Source organism: Oncorhynchus tshawytscha, unplaced genomic scaffold, assembly GCF_018296145.1.
Source record: "Oncorhynchus tshawytscha isolate Ot180627B unplaced genomic scaffold, Otsh_v2.0 Un_contig_766_pilon_pilon, whole genome shotgun sequence".
NCBI lineage: Eukaryota > Metazoa > Chordata > Actinopteri > Salmoniformes > Salmonidae > Oncorhynchus > Oncorhynchus tshawytscha.
The window spans coordinates 2581056-2600081 of NW_024609833.1; the positions used below are offsets into that span (position 1 = coordinate 2581056).

The 19026-nt window shown below is 40.9% G+C and overlaps 1 protein-coding gene across 7 annotated transcripts in view; it reads left to right on the forward strand.

Annotated features, from left to right (window-relative positions):
• Positions 1-19026, forward strand: part of LOC112248918 (dematin) — an 80049-nt gene that overhangs the window by 13243 nt on the left and 47780 nt on the right. Inside the window, exon 1 of one of the 7 annotated variants that reach the window (XM_024418363.2) lies at positions 8933-9153. The exons of 5 other annotated variants lie outside the window; for them this stretch is intronic. The gene's annotated coding sequence lies outside the window, so the exon portion shown is untranslated. Of the gene's footprint in view, positions 1-8932; positions 9154-19026 lie in introns of those variants that run through there. One more of the 7 variants, XM_024418366.2, reaches the window with a different exon arrangement.

Consider the following 19026-nt stretch of genomic DNA (forward strand, 5'->3'; position numbering starts at 1 on the left):
GAGTTTATCTAATTCCATTATTTTCTTCTTTTCATTTGAACATTTGCAGTCTTCCTAAAAATCATGACCACCTTGTTCATTATTTGTCTTCTCTCAATCATGAATTTTACATTGTTGCCCTTTCAGAAACATTGTTGCCTCAAGAGACAACCATGCTTTATAACATGTCTCCTTTATGACATATGTGCTTTATGACATAATGCTGTTCACCACTGTAGAACCTCAAAAGTGTGAGGTGTCCATTTTTGTTCATAAACATATTTTCAATTCTTTGTAAGAGATGACCTCACATTTACATCTGATAACATTGATGTTGATCTCTTATAGAAATTCCCTCCTGTTTATTTTTTGGTGGTAAAAAAAGTGTTAATTGAATGCATCTATTGGCTACCTGATTCTGTCATTGATAGTTTCATTGATATCCTTGCATCAACCCTGGATTTGATTAATAACTAAAATAACATTTGTTTTGTTTTGGGTGATTACAATATAAACGTATTTAAAAGTGAGAACCACTCACTGACATCTGACTTTTTAAATACATTATACTCCAGCTATCTGTATCCCCTCATTTTATAAGCCCACAAGAGTGACCAGTTCATCTGTCACCCATATTGATAATATTTTTACAAATTCTTTGAATAATGTGGCTAATACAGGTATACTTTATACTGACCACTTTCTAATTTTCCACTTCTCTTTGGAAGCTGGAAATGAACCGATGGGAGTGATTAGTAGCATTAAATGTAGAATATTTAATAAAAGTAATTGTGAGTGCTTTAAGATGTTGATATTTCATGGCAACATGTTTATAATCAGGCCGATGTGAAGTCTGCTTACCAGACGTTTCTCACATCTTTCAATTCTGTATTTCACCACTGCTTTCCCTTAGGGATCGGATCAATTTCTTCAATTTTCGCCTAAAATGACATACCCAAATCTAACTGCCTATTGCTCAGTACCTGAAGCAAGGATATGCAAATTCATGATACCATTTGAAAGGAAACACTTTGAAGTATGTAGAAATGTGAAATTAATGCAGGAGAAAATAACACAATAGATCTGGTAAAAGTTAATACAAAGAAAAAAACATGCCGTTTTTTTTTCCATCTTTGAAATGCAAGAGAAAGGTCACAATGTATTATTCCAGCTTAGGCGCAATTTAGATTTTGGCCACTAGATGGCAGCAGTGTTTGTGCAAAGATTTAGACTGATCCAATGAACCATTGAATTTATGTTCATAATGTTGTATCAAGTCTGCCCAAATGTGCCTAATTTGGTTTATTAATACATTTTCAAGTTCATAACTGTGCACTCTACTAAACAATAGCATGGTATTATTTCACTGTAATAGCTACTGTAAATTGGACAGTGCAGTTAGATTAACAAGAATGTTCTTGTTACTTACAACCATATGCTAATCACATCAGAGCACATTAGCTCAACCGTCCCATGGGGGGGGGACTCCGATCCTGTAGAGGTTTTAACATGAATATCAGCCTCTCCTGGTTCAGAGTGGTGGAGAGATTGACTGCTGGTCTTTGTAAGAAGTATTGACGTGTTGAAAGTACTGAATTGTCTTTTCAGCAAGTTAACACACAGCTGAAAAAACTCCTACATACCCCACAAGACATACAATCAGGGGGTTCTTCACAGTCCTCAAGTCCAGAACAGAGGCTGGGAGACTCACAGTACTGTATAGAGCATTGGAATTCTCTTTAATCACATCTCAGGCAAGCAATAAAATCAGGTTTTAAAAACAGATTAAACAACACCTCAAGAAACAATGCGGACTGTGAACACACACACACACACACACACATTATTTAGCTGCAACATGAAAGCACTTGAATGTTTGAGATTAGTATTATCCATTTTCTGTATTTTCTTTTTCTTATTTTTTAAAATAGTCATTGTTCTTTAGTCATAGTGTTCTGTATGTTGTCATTTTCTATGTTTTGTGTGGACCCCAGGAATAATAGTTGCTGCTTCTTCAACAGCTAATGGGAATCCAAATAAAAATCATAAAATTATCGCTTCTATGACGAGTTGCAAAATCTAACTGGATAGTTGGTTGTACTCTGTGGGCCGGCAGGCTGCCTGAAATGTGCAGGAGGATTTCCTTTTCCAAGATTCCAGCGGCGCCTGACTGTTTGCCCTTCCCTTTTACAGAAATCGCAACAATGCTTTGTGGACTGTTTGGGCTTAGCCTATGTACCTATTTTGGGAGCTTCTAGAGAGTGACGTAGATGTGCACACCACACCTGTAGGTTGGACTGACTGTGCATCCATCCCACTATCTGTATCCAAGGCAGACAAATCACTTTGGAGCCAATTTGTGCCTTGCTTTAACAAATCCTGCTGTGCATCATGTAGAAATCACTTTGTGAATTCATATTGAACTTCACATAACTAAAGTTCGGACTACACAGTCGTATCAGGCATAGCTAGTTTGCTGTGTCGCAATTCTCCTTATGCATGCCAATATATTGCCAGTACGGAAGTATTGAATCCCTAGTGGAATCAAATGTGAGACCTTTCTTGCCTTTTTATATCAGCCTTTTGAGCCAAATAATTGAAGTGGGTTGATTTTCCATAGCTCAAAATGATTGGTTGCATGTATTTGATAATTCCACTTGATTCTCTGATATATAACAATCAATACTTTCTATAGACCAGCGGGTAAACAACACTGAAGGATACCTCTACATTCCTCTACATTAGACTACATTAGACTATATATTCCCATGTGGACTTTTCCAAAATGCAACTCACCCGCGCCAGACCGGACATCTAAAATTATAATCCACAAGATCCTAATGATATGTGACCGACCGGCTCAAATCGGTTTTATGTAGCAACATTTTAAATTGTGTTTTTTTTACATTGGATAAAAGTAGAGCCTCAGAGCTACAAAATGGTATACCATACACTGCATATTTGAGGAACAATGGAAAAGTAATTCTGCTTTGAAAGTTGATCAACTTGTAAACTCACTTTTTGAGAAAATTGCCTTTTGGGTGTTTTGGTAGCTAGTGAAGAGCTCTTCTTTGTCTACACCCATTCAGCATCGTTCACACCCTCTTAAGCTTTAGCCCCACCCATCTCGTTTCGCTCTTGGAGGGTTCAGAGCACACACTTGACACTCTGGCCAATATATTTGTTTAGCTCTGTGTAACCGATGTGAAATGGCTAGCTAGTTAGCGGGGTGTGTGCTAATAAATCAAATCAAATTTTATTTGTCACATACACATGGTTAGCAGATGTTAATGCGAGTGTTGCGAAATGCTTGTGCTTCTAGTTCCGACAATGCAGTAATAATCAATGAGTAATCTAACCTAACAATTTCAACACAACTACCTTATACACACAAGTGTAAAGGGATGAAGAATATGTACATAAAGATATGAATGAGTGATGGTACAGAACGGCATAGTAGATGGTATCGAGTACAGTATATACATATGAGATGAGTAATGTAGGGTATGTAAACATTATATTAAGTGGCATTGTTTAAAGTGGCTAGTGATACATTTTTCCATTATTAAAGTGGCTGGAGTTGAGTCAGTATGTTGGCAGCAGCCACTCAATGTTAGTGATGGCTGTTTAACAGTCTGATGGCCTTGAGATAGAAGCTGTTTTTCAGTCTCTCGGTCCCTGCTTTGATGCACCTGTACTGACCTCGCCTTCTGGATGATAGCGGGGTGAACATGCAGTGGCTCGGGTGGTTGTTGTCCTTGATGATCTTTATGGCCTTCCTGTGACATTGGGTGGTTAGGTGTCCTGGAGGGCAGGTAGTTTGCCCCCGGTGATGCGTTGCGCAGACGTCATTACCCTCTGGAGAGCCTTACGGTTGTGGGCGGAGCAGTTGCGTTTCAATCGGTGACATCACTCGCTCTGAGACCTTGAAGTAGTTGTTCTCCTTGCTCCGCAAGGGTTGTGGCTTTTGTGGAGCGATGGGTAACGATGCTTCGAGGGTGGCTGTTGATGATGTGTGCAGAGGGTCCCTGGTTCGAGCCCAGGTAGGGGTGAGGAGAGAGACGGAAGCTATACTGTTTCACTGGTTGCTGCGGAAAAGGAGGAGGTGAACTGGCTAGCTAGTAAGCGGGGTGCGCGCTACTAGCATTCCAATTGGTGACGTCACTCGCTCTGAGACCTTGAAGTAGTTGTTCCCCTTGCTCTGCAAGGGCCGTGGCTTTTGTGGAGCGGTGGGTAAAGATGCTTCGAGGGTGGCTGTTGTTGATGTGTGCAGAGGGTCCCTGGTTCGAGCCCAGGTAGGGGCGAGGAGAGGGATGGAAGCTAAACTGTTACATCTGGATAACATGAAATAGCCTAACCAGCTCTGCTGGCAACAATTTTATTACTCTTTTTTGCCGATGTTTACTGACACCGGCCATATTCAACAGGTGTTGTGCATTCGTAAATTCATCAATTATTTTGTGCTCTGGCATACTTAGACTGAATTTACGAACGCACCCTAAATGGTTACTTGCATAGTGGAGTCTTTTGTTAAGACATCTAGCTAGCTAGGTAAACAATGAACCTTGCTAGATAAACAACGTGTAAGATCATACACGTCATGTAATAGCTAGCGAGCCAGCCAGCTAACATTAGCTAGTTAAACAACAATGAACATAACAACATGTTTTGGCACTACTACCCTGCATGAATCTGCTGGGAGCTAACCAACCAGGTTCAATGTTAGCTAACTAACATAAGGCTCTAACTTGCCAAGCAAACGGCTCTGGGATACGAATAATAACATCATACACGTAACATTAGCTAGGGAGCTAGCCAGACAGCTAAAGTTAGCTAGCTAGCTAGCTAACAGTACACTTTAGCTTAAGACATGTAGCTAGCTAGGTAAACAATGTGTAAGATCATACACGTAACATTAGCTAGCGAGCCAGCCAGCTAACATTAGCTAGTTAAACAACATTGAACATTACTATGCCTTGCATTAATCTGCTGGTAGTGGTAGCTAACCAACCAGGTTCAATGTTAGCTAGCTAACATTAGGCTCTAACTAGCCAAGCAAATGGCTCTGGGATACGAATAGTAACAGCATGCACGTAACGTTAGCTAGGGAGCCAGTCAGCTAATGTCAGCTAGCTAGCTAGCTAACAGTACACTTAGATAGTCTAGCTAGCTACATTCAGATATTACACATTTCAAATTCTGACAGAGAGTTGTTTAATTTCAAACGAGCTACACTATCTTACCTGTGTACATCATCATGCATGATGGATGTGTCTCCCTGTCACTGATGCCATGCCATGTTTGCCCTTAGCTTGAAGATGTAATCCGGAGACAGGTGTTTTCTCCATCTCTTTAGCTATCATACTCTAATTCCACTGATTTCAAAACTTGATCCTCCAGAAAGTGGAGAGCCACACTTATGTAGCTCCACTACACAATATATTTTAAAAAAATCATCAAATCGACAGGATTACCAACTGAGCTTCTATGGCAGACTAATCCGAACTCCTCTCTCGGCATGTCCAGCCCACTCATTATCTCAGCAAGTCATGGCTAGTGGGAAGGTTGCTGACTTCGTCTATGGTTTAACCAACAAGGCTCATAATTTAACAATTGTATTTACAGATGGCGTACAAGTTTATTATTAAGGCACATGGATGTTAACGTGTAAAAAAAGGTTTACGTTCAAATGGCTCTGTGAAGTAGTGGCCTAGTTTCCTGAAACGAGTCACATATCGCTAGGAGTTCACCATTTTCTGTAGTGAAGTAATATTTGATGTACACTCACTGGCCAGTTTATTAGGTACAACACCCAGTTCATGAAAATGGATTGCTCCTACAGGCAGTGAGTCAAATGGCCATGGCTTGCCATATAAAGCAAGCAAACAGGCATCGGGGAATTCAGTTACTGTTTGATTGAATGTTAGAATTGGCAAAACGAGTGACCTGATCGACTTTGAGCGTGATATGAATCTCAGTGCTAGCCACGCCAGATCCAGTATCTCAGAAACGGCTGCCCTCCTGGGCTTTTCATGCATGACAGTGTTTAGGGATTTCCCGTGAAAGGTGCCCCAAACCAACATCCAGTGAGCAGCAGTTGATGAGAGAGGTCCAAGGAGAAATTCAAGAATCATGCAAGCTAACAGCTGGGCCACAAACAGACAAATAACGGCGCAGTGCAACAGTGGTGTGCAGAACCACATCTCGGAAAGCACAACTCATCGATCATTGTCACGGATGGCTATTGCAGCAGAAGACCATACTATCAGCTAAAGGCAAGAATAAGCAACACTGGACAATTGAGTAGTGGAAAAACATTGCCTGGTCTGGTCTAACGAATCGCGTTTCCTGTTGCGTCATGCTGATGGCAGAGTCGGGATTTGGCGGAAGCAGCACGAGTCCATGGACCATCCTACCTGGTATCCACAGTACAGGCTGATGGCGGTGGTGTGCCACCGTCCGATCTGCAGCAACTGCATGATGCTATCGCATCAGCATGGATCAACATCCCTGTGGAACATTTCCGACTTGTAGAAGCAATTCCTGAAGAATTCAGACTGTTCTGGCAGGTGAGTCTATATATCTATTATATATACAGTGGGGCAAAAAAGTATTTAGTCAGCCACCAATTGTGCAAGTTCTCCCACTTAAAAAGATGAGAGAGGCCTGTAATTTTCATCATAGGTACACTTCAACTATGACAGACAAAATGAGAAAAAAAATCCAGAAAATCACATTGTAGGATTTTTAATGAATTTATTAGCAAATTATGGTGGAAAATAAACTTTTATTATTGACCAAATACTTATCTCAATACTTTGTTATATACCCTTTGTTGGCAATGACAGAGGTCAAACGTTTCCTGTAAGTCTTCACAAGGTTTTCACACACTGTTGCTGGTATTTTGGCCCATTCCTCCATGCAGATCTCCTCTAGAGCAGTGATGTTTTGAGGCTGTTGCTGGGCAACACGGACTTTCAACCCCTCCAAAGATTTCTATGGGGTTGAGATCTGGAGACTGGCTAGGCCACTCCAGGACCTTGAAATGCTTCTTACGAAACCACTCCTTCGTTGCCCGGGCGGTGTGTTTGGGATCATTGTCATGCTGAAAGACCCAGCCACGTTTCATCTTCAATGCCCTTGCTGATGGAAGGAGGTTTTCACTCAATCTCACAATACATGGCCCCATTCATTCTTTCCTTTACTCGGATCAATTTTCCTGGTCCCTTTGCAGAAAAACAGCCCCAAAGCATGAAGTTTCCACCCCCATGCTTCACAGTAGGTATGGTGTTCTTTGGATGCAACTCAGCATTCTTTGTCCTCCAAACACGACGAGTTGAGTTTTTACCAAAAAGTTATATTTTGGTTTCATCTGACCATGTGACATTCTCCCAATCTTCTTCTGGATCATCCAAATGCTCTCTAGCAAACTTCAGACGGGCCTGGACATGTACTGGCTTAAGCAGGGGGACACGTCTGGCACTGCAGGATTTGAGTCCCGGGCGGCGTAGTGTGTTACTGATGGTAGGCTTTGTTACTTTGGTCCCAGCTTTCTGCAGGTCATTCACTAGGTCCCCCCGTGTGGTTCTGGGATTTTTGCTCACCGTTTTTGTGATAATTTTTACCCCACGGGGTGAGATCTTGCGCGGAGCCCCAGATCGAGGGAGATTATCAGTGGTCTTGTATGTCTTCCATTTCCTAATAATTGCTCCCACAGTTGGTTTCTTCAAACCAAGCTGCTTAGCTATTGCAGATTCAGTCTTCCTAGCCTGGTGCAGGTCTACAATTTTGTTTCTGGTGTCCTTTGACAGTTCTTTGGTCTTGGCCATAGTGGAGTTTGGAGTGTGACTGTTTGAGGTTGTGGACAGGTGTCTTTTATACTGATAACAAGTTCAAACAGGTGCCATTAATACAGGTAACGAGTGGAGGACAGAGGAGCCTCTTAAAGAAGAAGTTACAGGTCTGTGAGAGCCAGAAATCTTGCTTGTTTGTAGGTGACCAAATACTTATTTTCCACCATAATTTGCAAATAAATTCATTAAAAATCCTACAATGTGATTTTCTGGATTTTTTTCTTCTCCTTTTTTCTGTCATAGTTGAAGTGTACCTATGATGAAAATTACAGGCCTCTCTCATCTTTTTAAGTGGGAGAACTTGCACAATTGGTGGCTGACTAAATACTTTTTTGCCCCAATGGGACAAATCCTTTTCCAGTCGTTTAGTTCTCAACAGAACCATTTGTTTTGTTCTCTACCACTTTTCCGACCAACAAAATAAAGTTCTGAATCGGTTCAAACCAACAAAAAGTAACATTTTATATCGTTCCTTTTTAAAGATCTGAAATATACTTTTTTTAAATTTAGCTCGACATTAAATTACTTCACCAATCAGTGCCAGTCACAGTGTAGGCCGCGAGATGCAACTGAAATTTTGAGGGTGAGGAGAGAGCAAGACAGGATGGATGAAGCATTTCATGAAGCGCTGGGCATCTTGTTATGACATGCGTTATCGCAATTAAGCCCACATAATTATACCTACAGAGGAGCGGCTTCTATGGAGGATCTTTGAATGTCCTTGATCTTCTGAGTTGGTTTAACGTTGTACCAGAGCAAATGTTAGCTAGCTAGCTAACAAGCTTGTGTGTGCAAAGCAGCACTAGAATGAAAAACACTTCTTAACTTTTTGTAGTTAATAAATCCAACGTGAAATGTGATAACTATAGTATCCTTAACCTAGCATTGAAAAAGTCAATCCATTCTTCTCTAATTAAACATCTCTCCCTAATTTCTGAATTACTCTTGTAACGTCATCAGTAGACTACAGTAACCTATGCTTCAGAGGGGAGGGGAAGGTAGCCTACACACACACGCACACCCTCTGGCAAAGACTTCCAGTTGACAGGCAGACGCTGACAGGCAGATACATTTCTGAGTGACAGAGTGAGGGCTTTGCATAGGCGCTTTGTTGCGATTTTTGTGGGACTGGAAAAAAATGCCTGGAACATAAAATAACATTATTAACCAGTTCCCATGCTTTTAAAATAAGGTTTCTGTTCTGGAACAGTATAGATCATATTTGTTTTCGGTTCAGGTTTTGTTCCTCAAATCATTTCTTGATTTTCCAGTTTCCAGTTTTGTGTCCTGAACTGGTTTTAACCCTTGAGCTGGACCCTTGGTGAGTTACAGGAATAACCTACAGTATCAAGAAAGGTCTCAGAGTTGAATATACTGTATCAAAGGCAGATATTTAATATAATTGTAAAATAAATGATTACCTTATACAAGGCATGAATGAAGCTTAAGTTAGAAGGCAATATCAGCATTACAAGGCATTATTAATCTAGCCATGATCAGAGAGGGAGAGAAAGAGAGAAGTCATAGCCTAGCCATTGTGTATCTCACCAGAGCAGGTGAGGAACAAAGAGAAAGAGAAAATTAATCTAATATGCTTTTATAACATCTGAGTTGTTTGGATTGAAAATCTGAGTGGTTGACCAATAGGATACTGTAAAGTTAACCTCCAATCAAAACACCATCAGACCTAGAGGATATAACCACAACAGCACCCAATGCTTCACAGAGGTGTGACAGAAGGGGGATGTGGATACCCTTACAAAAAAAAGCAACATTTGCAGTTTCACATGTGAAAATAGCTGTTTTTACATGTTGAGATGAAATTTCACACGTGAAAACATATTTTCAATTTTTTTTAGAGTTCACATGTTAACCCCACATTTTCACAACTGTTGAGAATAACATGTTTTCGACTCAAATTGCAGTTTCACATGTGAAATGTTCTGTTTCACATGTTAACTTTCACGTGAGAATCAGATATGCATTTTAACATGTGAAAAACAATCACAAAGGGCCTAAGGCTAGCTGTGCCACCAGAGATTCTGAGGCGGCGCACAATTGGCCCAGCGTCATCCAGGTTAGGGAGGGTTTGGCTGGCCGGGATGTCCTTGTCCCATCGTGCTCTAGTAACTCCTATGGCGGGCCGGGCGCAGTGCACGGTGACCAGGTCGCCAGGTGTACGGTGTTTCCTCAGACACATTGGTGCGGCTGGCTTCCGGGTTGGATGTGCATTGTGTCAAGAAGCAGTGTGGCTTGGTTGGGTTGTGTTTCAGAGGATGCATGGCTCTTGATCTAAGCCTCTCCTGAGTCTGTACGGAAGTTGCAGCGATGAGACAAGACTGTATTTACTACCAATTGGATACCACGAAATTGGGGTGTAAAAAAAGTTTGATATGTTGAAAAACTTACACGTGATTGTTGTTTTTACACGTGAACTTGCAAGATTTTAAGATTTTCACATATGAAACGGCAAATTTGATTTTTAGCTGTGTATCTAATTTGCAGTTTCACATGTAAACAAAGTAAATGTAAAAAAACACTGTATACCCTAAAAACATGGTTAAAACTATATTTTTTGTTATCGGTAATTGCATCTATAGCGTAGTCTATGGATTTGAATGATTGCATTTGTCCATCCCATCCCCCAACTTTTTACAGAAGCTGTGGCAGGGAGAACACTGTTAATGTTTCAATTAACGATTGACGCTTTAAACACCTTTTAATAGGATAAAAGCGTCTGCTAAATAATAAAAAATGTAAATATGGTGTAATCTTCTAGTGAGTGAATTACTTTTGTGCCATTAATATCAAGCAAAACTTCCGAAGTCGAGAATAAAATTGCAAACAAAATAATATTAAAAGCGAAACATAAACCAAAAAGTATTGACAGCAAAACAAAATATTGTAAGGCAATAGTTTTTAAATGCGAAAGCCAAAAAAATAAATTCAGTAAAAAAAAAAAAGATATTGCAATTAAATAAAAATGCTATGGATATGTTACCCAGACCTTTTCCCAGCAACATAGCACCCTGCATCCCACTGCTAGTTTGCCTCTGAAGCTAAGCAGGGTTGGTCCTGGTCTGTCCCTAGACGAGAGACCAGATGTAGTAGTGTGAAAAGAATGTCACATGGGAATTTTTTTTTTTGTGAAAAATTAACATTTGAAACTTAACACGTCTGTGAACCACATCTGTAATTTAACATTATTTTTTACAGTTGAAGTTGGAAGTTTACATACACCGTAGCCAAATATTTTTAAACTCAGTTTTAAATAAATTCCTGACATTTATCCTTGTAAAAATCTCATGTCTTAGATCAGTTAGGATCACCACTTTATTTTAAGAATGTGAAATGTCAGAATAATAGAGTGATTTATTTCAGCTTTTATTTATTTCATCACTTTCCCAGTGGGTCAGAAGTTTACATACACTCAATTAGTATTTAGTAGCATTTCCTTTAAATTGTTTAACTTGGGTCAAACGTTTCGGGTAGCCTTCCACACGCTTCCCACAATAAGTTGGGTGAATTTTGTTCCATTCCTCCTGACAGAGCTCGTGTAACTGAGTCAGGTTTGTAGGCCTCCTTGCTCGCACACGCTTTTTCAGTTCTGCCCACAAATGTTCAATACGATTGAGGTCAGGACTTTGTGATGTCCACTCTAATACCTTGCCTTTGTTATCCTTAAGCCATTTTGCCACAACTTTGGAAGTATGTCCATTTGGAAGACCCATTTGCGACCAAGTTTTAACTTTCTGACTGATGTCTTGAGATGTTGCTTCAATATATCCACAATTTTCGTCCCTCATGATGCCATCTATTTTGTGAAGCGCACCAGTCCCTCCTGCAGCAAAGCACACCCAAAACATGATGCTGCCACCCCCGTGCTTCATGGTTGGGATGGTATTCTTCAGCTTTCAAGCCTCCCCCTTTTTCCTCCAAACATAACGATGGTCATTACATGTTTTCACCTCATGTGAAAAACAAATCACATGTAAAAGTCACATGGTAAACCGCAAATGTGACTTTTACATGTGATTTGTTTTTCACATGAGGTGAAAACATGTTATTCTCCTCACGTAAAAAATATGGTTTCACATGTGAAGTTTAAGCTCAACATGTGAAAATAGCCATTTAAATGCAATTTTCACATGTGAATCAGCAAATGTCACGTGTTTTTTTCATTAGGGTGTCTGTGCATGTGTACTCTACATACAGTGCTTTCAGAAAGTATTCACACCCCTTGACTTTATCTGCATTTTATTGTGTTGCAGCCTGAATTTAAACCTAAAGCACAACGCAAAATATACAAAATTATTTCCTCCATTTTGAATTCAGACTGTAACACAATAAAATGCGGAATAAGTCAAGTGGGTATGAATTCTTTCTGAAGTCTGTAGGTGTGTGCGTGTTGGTGTGTGTACATGCGTGCGATTGTCACATTTAAGTATGTTGTCTGTTCTCTGTTCTTATTGAGTTTGTCTATCGTTCTGCTGTTACTCAAGAGCCCTACGTCGTTGTGGTTTCATGGAAGCCAGACTAATGCCTTATCTATGAGTGCAGCTGGTTTGCATATGGAGCACATGTGTGCCATCAGAATGAAAGGAGGCCAGGCCAAGGTGATGTGAACACTTTTGCTGGCTGACGGAGCCAATCCGGAGAGCGTTGCCACGGCAACGAGAACAGGCCAACTGGGTGTAGGCTGATCTTGCTTTGCTGAGATAAGTGTGTTTCTCTCAAGGAAGACTCTGAGGTTGTTCACAACGACACCAATAAACACAGATACAGAGCACTCTGTACCTTGTCAATACCAGTGGGTGTCACAACTCAGGATTTCCTTGGTACACATACTTTCCGAGACAAGCCAGAATCATGGATACCAATTCTCTCATTTGTACCCCTGTCTGGATAGAGCATAAAATGTGTTGCATCTACCAGTGCAATCATGGTTTGTCTGAATGATAATATTACCTCAAATATGCTTGCAACAGAAAGGTCTGGATACTGTATCTTGTTGGGTTGTTTATGACATGATTTTGATAACCCCGTTACCCTTGCAGTAATGCGTCAGACCAGATCAGTTGCCAGTGTAAGTGTAGATGGGCTATGGGAGCTCTGTTTTTCCACTGTCAGACTTTGCACCCGTGTCATCAGTAGTTTATGTTTCCATCTCTGAGGCCCCAAAAAAGCCCAAAAGTCTAGGGCCGTGGACATACCCTGACATGGGGCCAGACTGAGGGGAGTGGGACTTTTCAGCCCATACAACTGATTCACTCGCCTTTTGCAAATTTCAATTATAACAATCGAGTGGGACATAAATGTAGGAAAATCACTTGGATTATAAATGCTGACGCATTGTAGGAGATTAAGTAAAAAAAACACTAGAAAATATCTTACTAATGCAATTGACCTAGATATGAAAGAATACAGAACAAGCCTACACCACAAACAGAGACTTGCCTCTGATGTGTTGTGAGTGATGAGACTTTTCTCATAGTCAGAGACTATTAGCCCCTACAACAGCATGCATTTTTGTTCTTAGCAAGCTCTAGGCCTATATCAACACGGTGGATTACACTGGCGAGGTCATAATCTTTCCTTTTCCGTTTTTGATTAGATTTCCATCTTCTAGTGCAGATATTGCAGCAGTGTTCTTTTCTCTGCTGCTGCTGCTCAGTCAAGTGCACCAAGCTTTTATGACTAGACTGGAGAAAGCCACCATTATTGTCCTTACGACCCAAATTAACTGCCTCACATCTAGTCAACATCAAACATGCTTCATGTGACAAAGAAACGAGGCCGGTTATTCTACTGGCAGGCATGCTCGTCATTCAGCCTCAAGTTGGAGATGTATCTGTAATCAGGACTTAGAAAACCATGTCAGGTTTGGATGATGATGTGTGATTTGTTGGTTTCCCATTCCCTCTTTCTCGTTTCTATGTAATGGAATCTCTCATTCTTTATTGGGCAAACATTCCTGTGGTCTTCACTTGAAGTATCCCCTACTTTTCTCAGTTCTCACCCCTTTGTCGGATAGTTGCGTGCATTGAGTGATAGTAATTACCCTCACTGACAGGCACCACCCCCTAAAACAATCACAGAAAAGAGATGCCCCCATAAAAGTCAACCCATTGGCCCTTTGCACTTGAAACTGGCCCTGTTTAGTGTTTGTGCTGAATAGAGCAGTCAGCAGAAAAAAACTGAACACAAGCTATTGACAATTGACTTGGAGGGAAAACACCAGGCTCATACCCCCCACCTGGCCGTCAATAAATCTATGTAATGTGCAGCTCTGGAGAAAACACAATGGGCAGCTCAGTGCAGGCCCGATTTAATCCCTGAGCACTGTGTTTGGAGGCTTGTGTTGAAAAGAGAGACCCGGGTTGGAGGGCGTCACAAACTACCAGGCCCTTGTCAGGCCTTGTCAGGCCCTGACATTTGCCTCAAAAAGGGGGAAAGACATACGACTCAAGTGGGCCAGCTCCCCTGTAGTCATCCATCCTCTGAGTCCCACAGAGAGAGGTGGTCCTTTCTTCCGCCTGGTCTTGCCTGTCCCTTTCTCACAGCTCTCTGCCATCACCATGTTGCCATCATCAAAGAGCTTTAGCAGAGGTGATGTGAAATTAATCAAATGCTGCTTTGAGGAAGTAGTTTACCTCTTGGATTAGCTTTTGTTAGTTGAAGGGAATTTAATAGGGGTGAAACGGTTCACAAAACTCAGTTTGCTACGATACGGTACAGTGTTGTCACGGTTCGGTACGGTTTCGATACATCGACAAAATAAATGCCTGAGAAATTTGTAATTTGTATTTAGATTTTCCATTTATTATAATAGTCAATATGGCTATCTTGAATTCCCAGGAGGATATGGAAACAAAGGGACAACAAAAAACAGCAGTGCCTGCCTTATAACATTAAAAAAAATAGTCATTTATAACAGAACTTCAACAAAAGTGCATAGTCCGGCAGCATATATCAAAATTAAGTCACATAGCAGTGTCTTAAACAAAATAGGACCACTTGAGACTGGTTACTTGAAAAAATATATATATATCAGATGTTCAAGTTTTTCTTTAGATCATACTTATTTTCCACCATAATTTGCAAATAAATTCATTAAAAATCCTACCATGTGATTTTCTGGATTTTTTTTCCTCATTTTGTCTGTCATAGTTGAAGTGTACCTATGATGACAATTACAGGTCTCTCTCATCTTTTTAAGTGGGAGAACTTGCACAATTGGTGGCTGACTAAATACTTTTTTGCCCCACTGTATATCGGACACTATTTTGACAATTACAATTATTACTTTATAATTAATTGTTATCACTTATTAATAAAATAATAAATGTCACATTAACAAAGTAAATTCATTACTGTACCTGTTGTATATTTGTCACAATCTCTGCTGTGAGTTCATTGTAGACTCTCAGACGAGCAGCAGCATCCAGGTGCAGAAGGGTCTTGAACCGGGGGTCCAAAGCGGTGCTCTTGTGTAAGAAGTCTTGGACACCAGGGTCAGCATATCTAGGCTCCAGGTTAACTCTGATAGCAGTCTTGACATTCCTTACTGTGGGTTCATCTTCATCAGATGCCACCATTGATTTCAGGATCATTGTTTTCATAGGCAGGACGATGGATGCTGATGGAATAATCTGTGCATATCAGTGTTGTGACTGTTTTGAGAGGTTTGCACACTTTGATAATTTCCTCTGCTAGTCTTATGTCATTTTCAGACAAAGTCACAATATCTTTGACATTCTTCCTCACAGCTTGATCCGTCAGTGTAGAAAACACCGCAACTGTCTGCTCAAGGTTCACTGGTCACGATGGCAACACCCATCCGTAGCACGCGCTCCAGCAGGTGTATCTCACTGTTCATCCCTAAAGCCAACACCTCATTTGGCCGCCTTTCGTTCCAGTTCTCTGCTGCCTGTGACTGGAACGAATTGCAAAAATCGCTGAAGTTGGAGACTTTTATCTCCCTCACCAACTTCAAACATTGCTATCTGAGCAGCTAACCGATCGCTGCAGCTGTACATCGGTAAATAGCCCACCCATTTTTACCTACCTCATCCCCATACTGTTTTTATTTATTTACTTTTCTGCTCTTTTGCACACCAATATCTCTACCTGTACATGACCATCTGATCATTTATCACTCCAGTGTTAATCTGCAAAATTGTAATTATTCGCCTACCTCCTCATGCCTTTTGCACACAATGTATATAGATTCCCCTTTTTTTCTACTGTGTTATTGACTTGTTAATTGTTTACTCCATGTGTAACTCTGTGTTGTCTGTTCACACTGCTATGCTTTATCTTGGCCAGGTCGCAGTTGCAAATGAGAACTTGTTCTCAACTAGCCTAACTGGTTAAATAAAGGTGAAATAAAATAAATATAAATAAATAAATAAGGTATCTCTCGACCATGTCATGGCTTGAATTCCATGTCATGGCTTGAATTTGAATCTAGTAGGGACATCTTGGATTAGTTTGTGATTTGGCAGCTCCAGCATCTGCTGTTTTGTCTTGTAAACATGTGCAGCAGTTGTTATTTTATGAAAGAAGTATACCACCTTCCTGATCTTTGCTAGGAGGTGAGAGATTGGATTCACTGACATTGCATTTTTGAGATGCTAGATTAATAACGTGAGCAAAGCATCCTATATGTTGCCCCAATCCAGCTAATGCAACTGCATTTACAATAAGGTAGCGTTCTGTAGCTCTAGATGTCCAACTGTCTGTTGTTAGAGCAACAGACCGCGTTTCTGACAACTCGCTCTCAAGTTGTTATTTTGTTTTTTATATGTCTGGGCAAAATGTGTACAGGAAGGAATAGTGAAGCGTGGCACGACCACTTTTTAAACATGTTTCTGAAACCCGCATTCTCTACCACAGAGAAGGGTCTTATATCTGTCGCTATGAATTTTGCTATCGCTGTGTTGATTTCTTTAGCCCTACTGGAGTCGGCCTCATATTGTTGCCTGAAAGCTGTGTGTGGGGAGAAGTGGTTGCCGTAAATATTTCCCACCCATAGTCCCACCGATTGCCACTTTGGGGTGATGTTGGCGCAAATAAGTAGTCATGTTGCTCACATTGCCACTCGAATAGGCTATCGGCAATGAACAGAGCCTACATGTTGTAGAAGTTTTATCCACCACTCGAATAGGCTATCGGCAATGAACAGAGCCTACATGTTGTAGAAGTTTTATCCACCACTCGTTGGCAATGCCTGTTATAGTTTACAGGGAAACCGAAATGTTCCCAGACGGCAGACCTGAATGGTACCTGAACGGTCTTCTAGTTCTGGCTCGCCAATGCTTGCCAAATTGCTCCTTTGCATTTAGCTAACTGCTAATTCCTTCATAAGCTAATTGCTGCTACGAAGGTCTCAGCTCTGTTCTCGCTGGAGGATTATAACTAATGAGCGGAGCTGCATACGAGACGAAACAACTTTTTTCAAAGACAACTTTATTACTATGTGGATATTTTTCCCACGTTCCTTTATACGCCATTTTTATATACAAATTAATGTATTGTTCGGTTCACAGTGCGTACCGAACCGTGCACCATGGACCCTGTGCCGAACGGTTCAATACGAATACACGTACTATATTAACTGTGAAAGCATCATCATTGTCCTTGTAGAGCGCTATTGGTGACCGTTACAGTAAAATGAAAGGATAAAAGTTCCCCTGTTCACCGAGCAATTGCCTTCCGCAGAACACAACATCCCATCTCAATACATGTATCATTGTTAAGACTGTAAAATGCACTATGAAAAACAACAACTAAAACAGGAGTACAACCATGCAGAAAAATGCTTGTGTCCTTATTGTTGTTTTTTTCTATGCAGGGGAAGAAGGGAGGGTTGGTTAAGTGGATGCACTATTTTGCATAGCTGCTTTCTCATGCCCCCTTATGAAACGTAGGATCTTAATTTGATCACTCTTTTGTTGCTGAGAATTTTCCTGCACAGCAAGAAATGCAAACTTGTCGTGAATTCAAGGTTTTTAAAAGGCTGACTCACCCTCTCTGTGAGCTGGGTACTGTAGGTGTTTGCTGTGTAAAGGCCTCCCCAATTTGAGCAGGAAAAGCCTCTGCAGAACACATTGCGATCCAAATCAATGCCAAAACAATGCAAGCATGGCAGATGAGGCACATGTCTCTAAATGTGTCCCAAATGGCACCCTAGTCCCTATATAGTGCACTTCTTTTGACCAGGTTCCTTAGTGCACTACGTTTGACCAGAGCCCTATGTAGGAAGTAGGGTGCCATTTAACGCCATTTGGGATGAACATCAGTCACCTACACATGCATTGAGCAGCACACATGGGGAAACGTAACCTCGTACAAGCCTGCCTGTGCCCACACACTTCAGAGCCCATTCCTCCACACTCCCTCTCCTATTGATACAGTAACTATGCCCCAGGCAACAGTCTCCATTGCAAGCTGTTTATCAACAGTATTGCCTTTTTCTCTTATCACGTCTGCCATCATGAGACATCATATGTGAGAATTGTCCACAGGAGCTATTCAGAAGTGATTGCTAGTATTTGTCAACAAGATATCACTTTCAGGATTTGTTTTTCAACATAGCTCAAGATTGTCGCATTTTCATCTGTTTGAGATTGCTGTGAATAATGCACTGGTTTATAAGGAATAATATGATATTTGATGATCACCACTACTTAAATCCATTTTACCTCATTTCTACCAGCATATCACATGTGCAACCAGAGGATGAAAAAAATTTGACCAGCTTTACTCCACACAAAGAGACTCATACAAAGCTCTCCCTCACCTTCCATTTGTCAAATCTGACCTTAATTCTATCCTCCTGATTCCTGCTTACAAGCAAAAACTAAAGCATGAAGTAACAGTGTCTCGCTCAATATGGAGGTGGTCAGATGACGCGGATGCTATGCTACAGGACTGTTTTGCTAGCATAGACTGGAATATGTTCCAGGATTCATTGAAGAGTATACCACATCAGTCACTGGCTTCATCAGAAGCCGTGGATTACAGACAACATCCGCACCGAGCTAAAGGCTAGAGCTGCCGCTTTCAAAGAGCGGGGCACTGTAATCCGGACACTTATAAGAAATCCCGCTATGCCCTCAGATGAACCATCTGGGCTTGCAAACTATTATGGACTACAAAGGGAAACATGCATGTGAGCACTAGCTGTTCC